Source organism: Periplaneta americana, chromosome 4 (genome assembly GCF_040183065.1).
Source record: "Periplaneta americana isolate PAMFEO1 chromosome 4, P.americana_PAMFEO1_priV1, whole genome shotgun sequence".
NCBI classification, from domain to species: domain Eukaryota; kingdom Metazoa; phylum Arthropoda; class Insecta; order Blattodea; family Blattidae; genus Periplaneta; species Periplaneta americana.
Genome location: NC_091120.1, coordinates 110,559,841 through 110,570,712, shown reverse-complemented (window position 1 = coordinate 110,570,712; position 10,872 = coordinate 110,559,841).

The window sequence follows — 10,872 nt, the reverse complement described above, 5'->3', positions numbered from 1 at the left end:
TGAATGTATATACGTAATATAACGTGTGTTAATTCTAAAATACATGTCTGTCAAAATATTGTTGTTCATGTCCGAATATGTGGTATTGCGAAACTATATCTGTATAATCATGTCGCCAATGTACAGAGTTGTTAAATGTGTGTGCGCGGATAGGAACGGACGGGCGATCGCAGCGTTGGCTGCCCGGCTAGCGGGCGTCATACTGGCGCCGATCGCTGGTGCGTGTACATGTTTCAGTCGGTGGTTGGCGCTCATTGTTATAATACAAAACATGTTCAATAATGTTTACATACAATGCTCACAGTCAATGCTGAAAATGTCCTCCTTCCACTGCAACACACACCTGACATCTTCTTATAAAAGAATGGACAACATTTTGAAGTTCCATAGCTGTGATGGCTTCGATTTCCTCTCATATGTAGCGTTTCGGGTCATCAAAGGAATGAGGACTTTTCTTGTACACCTTACTTTTCAGTTTTCGCCACAAATGAAAGTCGCAGGTTGTCAGAGAGGGGCTGCATGGGAGCCACAAATTCTTACTTATGATTCTTTCACCACCATCAGAAACACGACGCAATTCCGTCATTGACACTGCAGCTGTGTGAGGAGTAGCGGAATCCTGCTGAAAATTACTGGTCATGCGCTCAGCATTAGTAAGCTCTTCAAAGAAGGGGTCAAACACTGAACAACAAAAATTTTTCTCCGACTTAAAACAATGTGTCTCTTATTATTTGGTATACGCTGAATTCGAAAATTCATCTCTTTTCTTCATATCAAGTAGAGTTTTTAAGATATACTTTGATTTCTTTTTTCTATAAGCGCTCCCCCCAGGAAATATCTTGCGCGGGTTGCTGATATAGGACTAAACCAAAACAAAAGCTAATGCATTTTATGAGTCTATGACTTATTTACGGTTTGGTTGTTGGCATGTTATTTTGTACTTCTAATAAATAAACAGATATTGGTATCTTCTATTAAGTAAATTTCATAACAGTTCAAAGTGAGGTCTATGCAATGAAAAAACAAGGGTGTGGTTTTCAGTATTTAAAGGAAACGTTTACCAGTTTGAGTGAAGGCAAATTAGAAGAGGGAATTTTCATCGGTCCATAAATTCACAAGGTTATGGCTGATCCTTTCTTTGAGGAAAAACTTTCCGTTACAGAAAGAATGGTATGATGCGTTTTCAAAAATATTTGCTCAAATGTCCTTGCAAATTCTAGGGCAGAGAACTACATAGAAATTGTTGTGGAAACCATGTTAAGTGTATATGACAAAATTGATTATAATATGTCTGTCAAAATACACTTTTTACATTCCCATTTGGATTTCTGTCATCCTAACTTAGGAGCGGTAAGCTACGAGCACGGGGAAAGATTTCATCGAGAAATATCTGAAATGGAAAGGCGATATAAAGGAACATCATCCAGCATGCTTGCAGACTATTATTGGTTCCTTGTAAAATAGTCCCGGGTCTAGTTATAAACAGAAGTCATCCAGAAAATTATTTTAAATGTAAATTCGAATTCCGAGAATTTTCTCATTATACGCAAGAAATATTTTTAATGTTGTGTTTTAAACTATGTAACATCATTTTTGTATCCAGTACAAAGTTTTCAAGTATTATGAGGAATTTTGAATCCCTAGTGTGTTGTAATTTTATCAGTGGGAGTGAAAAATTAAAAACAAATAAGTTTTGTCATAAAAAAATTTCAATTCATTTTCCCGGAAAATGTACATGATGGGGCAATTTGGATTTTAAATTCATATTTATGGCACGCGTATTGGTAATATTCACCTATTTTTATTTCGAAGTAAGAGAAAAAAGTAAAAATTTGTTGTTCAATGTAATATGGTGTGCATTAACCGCACACCACACACCAATCCTCTCATCATGTAATGGGTTTTCAAGGACTTTGTCAGTTTGTGGCCACTGTAATACCGGTAATTTTGTGAACACACGTGTCAATTTAAATAAAACCACGCCTCATCACTGAAAAATATGCATTTTGCATCTAGTTCCCCAGAGTTTACCTTTTCTAACACCCATTTACAAAATCGCAGTCTCTTATTCGGGTCTGGCTGATGTAACGCGTGCACAACTTTAATTTTATATGGCTTCAGTTTCAATAATTTTGTTGTTATTCGTGCAGACGACACATAGACTCCTGTTTCCAGTGATAACTGTTTTGGAGGTTTTTTGGGGGGTATGTTCTAATCTCTTGCCAAAATGGTCTAATTTGTCTTCCGTAAGAACACGACGTTGTCTGTTGACTATTTTATTTTTTACGGAGCCTGTTTCTTTGAATGTTTTAGCTTGTCTCTTAATTGTACTGGCATTAAGCATAGACTTTCCTGGAAACTTTACTCGAAATTTACTTCGTGTTTCAGAACACGACTTTCTGCTTTTCATATAAGTATTGTAGATATAGCCTACACATGTTCACGCAATGAGAATTGGTGTCTAGGCATGGCACAAATCACAATAATCACAATCACTAAACTTATAACACTAACGGCTCTCCTTTGTAAATGTACAGTAGTGGCAAGAAACTCCGGACCGACGGAATAATCAGTCCCCGAAATGAGCCACTGCGCATGCCACGCCCGGATTCACAAGATAGCGAGTAATCTATTGAAATTGTAGTTTCGACTGCTGACGTAGCCCATTTCGAAAGGCATTAGAAAATAAGCTGGTAAAATTCATGTTCTGGCAATAATAAGTTAATTAAGTACCGTCAACCGGGTACACTTTACACAAGGGGGTTAACTTTACACATTTCTATAAAAAAATTTTAGATGGCAGCACATTACAGACAATGTGTAGCAACTCCGTGGAATTGATTCTGTGTGACAACAGCACATGTGTGTAGTAGTCTGAAGTGTGTGCCATTATTAAAGCTGTTATACACCATTGTTGCTGGTGAATTTCACGAGGCAAGTATTTTTACTTTTTTTTTCTATGTGTAAAAACTTTGTGTTGTACTGAATAGTTCAGTTCATACATTCAATTTTTACTAGTATTGTATGAAATTATGAAGCTTTCGGACGCGGGAGATGACTGCCTGACCAGTTTTTCGTTACATATGCTACCCTGCGCGAGGGAAATCAAGAATGATAACCTAATGTACCTCTGAACGGGGCAACTTTACACAGATGTGAAGTGTTTATGGGCACCAATTAAAAATAAAAACTCTTTTTAATATGATGTATAATGTCACTATTAATGGTGGTAGGATCGATTCCCGTCAATGATAGGGGAAAATGGATGACTTTCAAACAGACAAGGTCGTTCCTTGTAGATTATTATTATAATTACTATTATCATTATTATTTTAAATAACCCGTGGCTCTGAAGGATCATTGCCAGTTGAATCGGTTACTGCAACTAGTAGGTAGCAGTATAGTCATGTGGTTAGCATGACGCTATCCCTCAATCGTTGGACCGTCACCAGGTTCTGAAAAGGCTTCCTACAGCACCTCCCCAGGAAAATCACAATGTACCAGCACATTCATGAACAGCATATAACCATTTATTGTACTGTAATTACATTTCTTTAGTTTTATATAAAATATTTCATTTTCAGGAATTTACCAATATGTTTTGTTCCCACTGTGCTAACTATAGTGGGCTAATAAATTGCGAAACACATCATATTGTTCAGAAATGTTTTACCTTTCCAATCCCAGTACTTTAAACAGTGCAATGTTGGATCATATTGAACAGAATACTCGATTATAAGGCAAAGTAAATATGTGTGTAAAGTAACCCCGTAAACGGGGCATCTTTACACACGTGATTATTTATTTACAAGTGTGTCATAATGCATATGTACAACCACTAGATTTTCAAATTTACTCAAATTAACCAGGAACATTCATATAAAAATTAATTTGTGTATCTAACTTGACAATCTTCAATTATTTTAACGAATAAGCAAAAAAAGTGTGTAAAGTAACCCCGGTTGACGGTAGTAAAATATCACTGCAATCGAAAAGTATTGGTAATAAATTTGAATAAGGAACTAAAAAAAGTTTCCTTCTCAGGCAGAATTCGAGCCACGAAAGTCTTAGTTACCAGCCTATCGTGGCTCTAAAGTGAACGAGGATCTGAAATCAGCTAGAAGGGTCGGTCCGGGTACTTTTTGCCACTCCTGTACGTCAATGCGCGTTGCAAACTACTCGCGAACTAGACGTGGATGGGAGCAGCGGTAGTATGACGGGCCCGCTAGCCATCCAGCCAACGCCACGATCGCCAGCCCGTTCCTACCCGCGCGCACACATTTAACAAGTCTGTAGTATGTATATTAACCGTGCTGGAAAGAACAATCTATTCATTTTTAAAATATGTCTCTGAAAATATTATTATTCAAATCCAAAATGATTTTGCGAGATTATAAAGTATTTGTATTCTGTATATAAAATAAAAATTATGTAATTTATATATTCCATATTTGTAAAGGTAAGCGTTCTCTACATCGTATCGCACTCATCGGACGAATCGCACGGATCGGAAAAATCATCGCTGTAATTGTTATGTAACCGCGTTCACTACATCTTATCGCACGCATCGGCTCTCGGCAAATCCGTCCACGTTTCTCTGATGAGCAACTTTTCCGATGCGTGCGATCATGGCCTTCTTTAATAAATCAATTTTAATTGGTCAACTGTTACTATTATGGTGTGTCATGTTCAGTGTCGCGCCGAAATGACAGACGGAAAACTTATTTCGCTTGTAGAAAATTGCAAATAATTATATAATTTGAGGCGTTCCCATATATATTTTGTAACCAATATCTCTTTAGTTTCCTCCTCTCCATTTAAGACGCATGAAGCAATTACAAATTCTTATTCGCTAATATTCATAAATAATAGACCTAACCTCAAACGCCCCTGTTTTCAGCAATGTCAATATCGTACGACGTCATGTTTTAAACAGCTGATAGGGAATCCGATGACGCGCTAAGGTAGATCCGTTACAGTGAACGCACTGCACTTAAAATATTCGTTGCGTGCGATTCGTACGAGGAGTGCGATACGAGGTAGTGAACGCTTATCTTAAGACCTCATTTTTCAAGTCATATTCATATAAGCGGGCGTACAGTGATCTAGAAGTGATCTTCAATATATATTAACTAGCTGAAAGCACCCGGCGTTGCCCGGGTTTTCCTTTCTGCTTCTATTTTTAATTAAACTGGTTATTAAATTTTCGGAAATCTCGGAAACCTAACTAGCCTATACACAACCAAAACGAATTGTCTTTACTAAGCTTTCCTCGCCCATAAAGATGAATCTTTGCTTAACGTCACTTACATGAATTAAGTCCTTAGCCAAACATATCATCTGCCTGACGTTAAACTGTTGCCTTATTTTTATTTATTTATTTACTTGTTTTTATTTATTTGTTTTTATTTACTTATTTATTTATTCACTTATTTACTTATTTATTTATTTATTTATTTATTTATTTATTTATTTATTTATTTATTTATTTATTTATTTATTTATTTATTTATTTATTTATTCTGGTGTAGTTAAGGGCATTAGGCCTTCTCTTCCACAGCGCCAGAAATACAAATAAAGTAATAGAAAAATCAAACTATAAACAAAGTAAAACCCAACGAAAATATAATTCCTTCTCTTCTTTGTGATCAGTTTCAGCATCGAATCAATATACAGTATACATATATAATTTAATTTATATTGGAAGATTTTTTTACCTCTTGACCGCTGTACACCCACTTATATCATACCCAGTCCTTTTTTTTAAATATAACTTGAAACTATATCTCATAAATTCAGAACATATTATATTTTTTCTAATTTTATACACAGAATACAGATATAATATAAACTCGCAATAAGTAATTTTTTAACATAAAGACTAATATTCTGGGAAACGTATAGGCCTACCGATATTTTAGAAATTAAGAGATTTTTATTTCCACAATGCTTAACATACTAAATTTGCAACGTGAACAACAATATTTTGAGAATTAATACAATGTTATGTTGAGTGGGCTTATGTACATTCACGTACTACATTAGCAACATGACAAAAGTATCATTGAATTGCTTATTGATATGTGTAAAATATTTTTTTTTCACTTCTTTGTATAAAATAGGTATAGTTGAGGATGTGAAAAACACGCAATTTTTAAGTTATGTCTGCAACTTTGAGCGACTGTCCTTGAGTTTCATTTTAATATGACCATTACAAATGCTTGTGGCATTGAAATTGCAGTTGCTTAAAATTGAATGAGTATCCTAGCAATACGTGGAACAAAAACACCTCCTTAAATTTTTGCAGTTAATAATGCCAATTCTATTACGTTTCGTATGAGTTTTTCACACCAATTCTTATTCGTGCATAATTTTGGTGGGTCAATATTTCGCAATAGTACTATTGGTTATTCATTATTAAGTAAATTATGTCGTAGCAATCCTTGTAGTTTCAAAGAATTCTAGAATTTAGTTGTATAAAACAGTTTGCTCACTATCTAAAAAACTGCATCGAGGAATTCATAATACCGTCCTGGACTGCGTAAAGATACTTATTGCATTAATTATCTAGTTTTAGCCTTCGCGATCTGTAACAAAAATGTAATTTAATTTCGTGTTAAAATTTCCAAGGCCTCGTGAAAGTCGATGTTCAATACAACAGACAATAATAAAATAACAATAATTGACTGTAGAAGGTTTTGTATTTTAATATTATACACGAAGATTTGATTTATTTATTTTTATTTTTTACAATTTTAATTAATGTAACTTCCATTTGCACAATTTTAATGTAGCCTATATTCTTCTCCTGGTTATGAAGGTTAAATGTGTAAACTTTGGCACATATTGGTCAAAGCGTGTAGATTTGTATAGAGAACATACACACATACATATATACATACATACCCACATTCAATTTTATATACAGGGTGTCCGGGACAAAATTTACCAATAAGAAAGTTTAATAACTCACCAAATAATTGATGGATGAAAATGCTGTTTGCGGGAATTGACAAAGGGACTTCCAAAGTTTCGAATGACCACTAATAAACTTCTATGTGTGCACCTCTTGTAGCACGACAGATGTCCAGGCGATATTCAAGTTCTTGCCATGTGTTTCGTAACATCTCTGGAGTGACAGTTGCACAAGTAGCGACAATTCCCCGACGCAGATTCTCCAAATCTGCCACTACAGTCTTGTACACAATGTCTTTTATGTATCCCCAAAAAAAGAAGTCCAGTGGGGTTAGGTCTGGGGATCTGGGAGGCCATGCTGTAGGTCTACCTCTACCAATCCATCGCTGAGGAAATCATTCATTCAAGTGATCTGTGACATGTAATGCATATTGAGGCGGAGCTCCGACTTGTTGGAAAACATATCCCTGTGGAATTTGAGGAATGGCGTAATTTTGCAGCATATCAAGATACACATTTCCATTGATAGTGTTTTCCACAAATAAGAACGGTCCAATCACAGTTTCATGTGTAAGTCCGCACCAAACATTAATCTTAGGGCTGTCTCTTTCCAATTCCCTCACTACATGAGGATTTTCTGATCCCCAGATGCGACAATTATGCCTGTTGACGATCCCACAGACGTGGAAGGTGGACTCATCACTAAACACGACCTTCTGCAGATATCCATTTTCAATATCAATTTTCAACAGCATGTCACTAGCGAAATCATATCGTGCAGGCAAGTCGTTTGGTTTCAACTTTTGAACCAATTGAATCTTGTATGCATGCAGACGTAACCTCTTGTGCAGAACATCGTGTATAGTTGACTTTGGAATTGCAAGTTCCCTGCTGGCACGGCGAACAGACTTACACGGGCTCCGTTGGAATTCTGTCGACTTGCGCTTCTGTCACTTTCTTCCCGCGTGGTGTGTTCTCTACAAGAGAACCGGTCTCAAGAAGCTTTCTATGCCAAGTTGTTATTGTGTGCCTATCTGGTGGTTGCTTCTCAGGTCACTGTTGTCTAAATCTTCTCTCCACTATCTTCGGATACTTGAATTCGGCAAGCCAATAGCAGCATTGAACTTTTTGTTGCACTGTGAACGCCATTTTAATTACAGCTATGTCAACAACAATGACCAAATGTTGCCAACATCACACATAAAACGTAAAATGTCCCTCTTTCATTTGCAGCAAATTTCATTTTCCTATCTCCATTATTACGCGAGTTATTAAACTTTCTTATTGGTAAATTTTGTCCCGGACACAGTGTATTAAGATATATACATTTAGTTACATATTGATTCCTTGGCACAACCGATAAATATTTAAATTTTAGCTCACCATGACACGCCAACGGGTTTATACTGGAAACAGGGAAATTCACTATTAATTATTTTCAACGGTTTTTAAACATCCAGTGAAAGCACACACATGCGCATGAAATGAATAGTAGCACAGCTTCAGATCAATGTAGAACATTGAGTGAACACTAAATGGATGTAAAGGGACCGAGGACTACGTTTTTGTTTAGATAAACTTCAAGACAATGCTAATTAAAAACACAGTTGAACGTAAGGCACATGTTGACATTTTTTCTTTTCGTGTGGTTAGCACGGTGATCCCCCCCAGTTGTTTTAGCTGGCTTCCGCAACCGGATTTCGTTACCTATCGCAGTTCCCCAAATGCGTCAAGATGCTGGGTGGACACCGGGCCCCTACACTGGCCGAAATTTCAAGAATTTTTTTTCTCCATGAGGACTCTAACTAGCGCGCATTCCGAAACCCGAGTCCTAGTCTCCTTAGACCAAGACGCCACGGCGCGGGACTCCAAATTATTTTATTTTGTGTTATTTACAACAATTTTTATATTATTTATATTACGGTGATCTATTGTTTCCATTTTTTTATTTTCTCTCTTTTATGGTTTTTGTAAAGGTGACTTTGTTAGAAGTATTAGTGGAGGCTTTTTTTTTAGATTTATAAATAAATAAAATTCACTTGCTTTGTAGTTTGAAAAAGTGCTCTGACAGAAATCCTTGAACTTTTTCATGTATCATTTGATAAAAACAGAAAAGTTGAAATTAAACCTCTATTCTCTTAACCTAGGGTTTTAATTTGGCACATTCACCGAAAAATATGAAATAAATGTGCTTTCTTTCAGTGGCGTAGCGTGACTTTCAAAGCAGGGGAAGCAACCAAAATTAAGTTCGTAAAATTGATCTTAAAATTCATTAAATATAAGTATATAGCCCTAATCCTCGGATTGAAGTTTTAGCTGATATGTAGGGGAAGGTTTTCTATTTCGTACCACCTCCTGAATAGTACCACCTCTGAATTTCTCACATATGTGGATGGTATCGAGTTCTTCTGACTAATAAGGGAATCTCTGCTGCTGTTCCCGCCAGTTGAGAAAAATAACGCTGTGGTGGATTTACGTTATGAGTTGTTGCCGAATTTTAAATGTTTCACTGCCTCTGGAAGTAATTTTCGGACATAATTTGTAAGCCTATACAAAGCCAAAAGGTAAGTTTCACTTACATACAAGCGGTAATAATTTAAAAATTACATCCACAAGTATTCAATAGCTTCTTCCTGGCGGAATACCACTGTAATATTAGGTTTCAAGTGTTTGTTTCCATGTGTAGAATGTTTCCTAACTCGTATCAACTCGAAGTTTCGTAACTCGTACTGGTGGTACGATTTATGGATCCGCATTCTTCCAAGTATCAAATCTGTCATTACCTGATTCAGGGCCCAAATGTCTGTTCCGAATATTTTTAATTTGATATTAAAATTGCATATTATATTTGAATGCATTTTTGAATTCAGTGCGAATTAAATTATTAAAAATACTAATAGGATTCTCGGTACTGTTGATATTGCTTTATTGTATTTTTGCATTGATATACTCTCGCCCATTTATAAAACTCTTGCAACATGCTTTTGATATATTACACTTAGCATTGATTATCTATTTAATAGTGCAGTGTTAATAAAATTAAAACTACCGGATTCAGAAACACTTTACACTCCATACCAAGTTCAGGATCAGACGTAATAGGCTACTGCTAGGCAACGAGTCGAATTTCTGATTGCTTAACGTGATATCTGAGTATCCATTTCAAAGATTTCGCGTAACAAAGGTTCCGATCATAAGTGTGGGACCACAATCAGATGTTGCACCTTTTACTTCAGGGAAATGCATTATTGCACCCTCTACAGCTACTTCTGTGACATCTGATGTTGCACTGTTTACTTCAGGGAAATCTAATGATGCACCTTCTACTTCAAGGAAATCTAATGTTGCACCTTCTACTTCAGATATATCTGATGATGTTCTAGAAGTAGTGGAAGAGGATTGGTTTTGTCCCGTGTGTAGATATTGTCCTGTGGAGGACATGGTGCAATGTTTTATTTTTTATTTTATTAGGTTTTAGTAGGTTATTTTACGACGCTTTATCAACATCTTAGGTTATTTAGCGTATGAATGAGATGAAGGTGATAATGCCGCTGAAATGAGTCCGGTGTCCAACACCGAAAGTTACCCAGCATTTTCCCCGGAAAAAACCTCAAACAGGTAAGTTGCCCCGACCGGGAATCGAACCCGGGCCACCTAGTTTCGCGGCTAGACGCGCTAACCGTTACTCCACAGGTGTGGACTGGTGCAATGTTTGCAATGTGACACTTGGGTATATGAAATGTGTGCTGGAGCCAAATTAGGTCTCAAACAATTTGTCTGTGCAGAATGCAAGTGAGTAATTTCATTCAGTGTGATGAAAACACTTCATTTGTGTAGCTGTACGACTTAGGAATCAGGTAGTACGATTTCGGATGCAGGTTTCTTAAGTCGTGCCGATTGCAGACATTAGCAAAAACATGCATTTTACTTATAAATTGCTAGATAATGTAATTATTG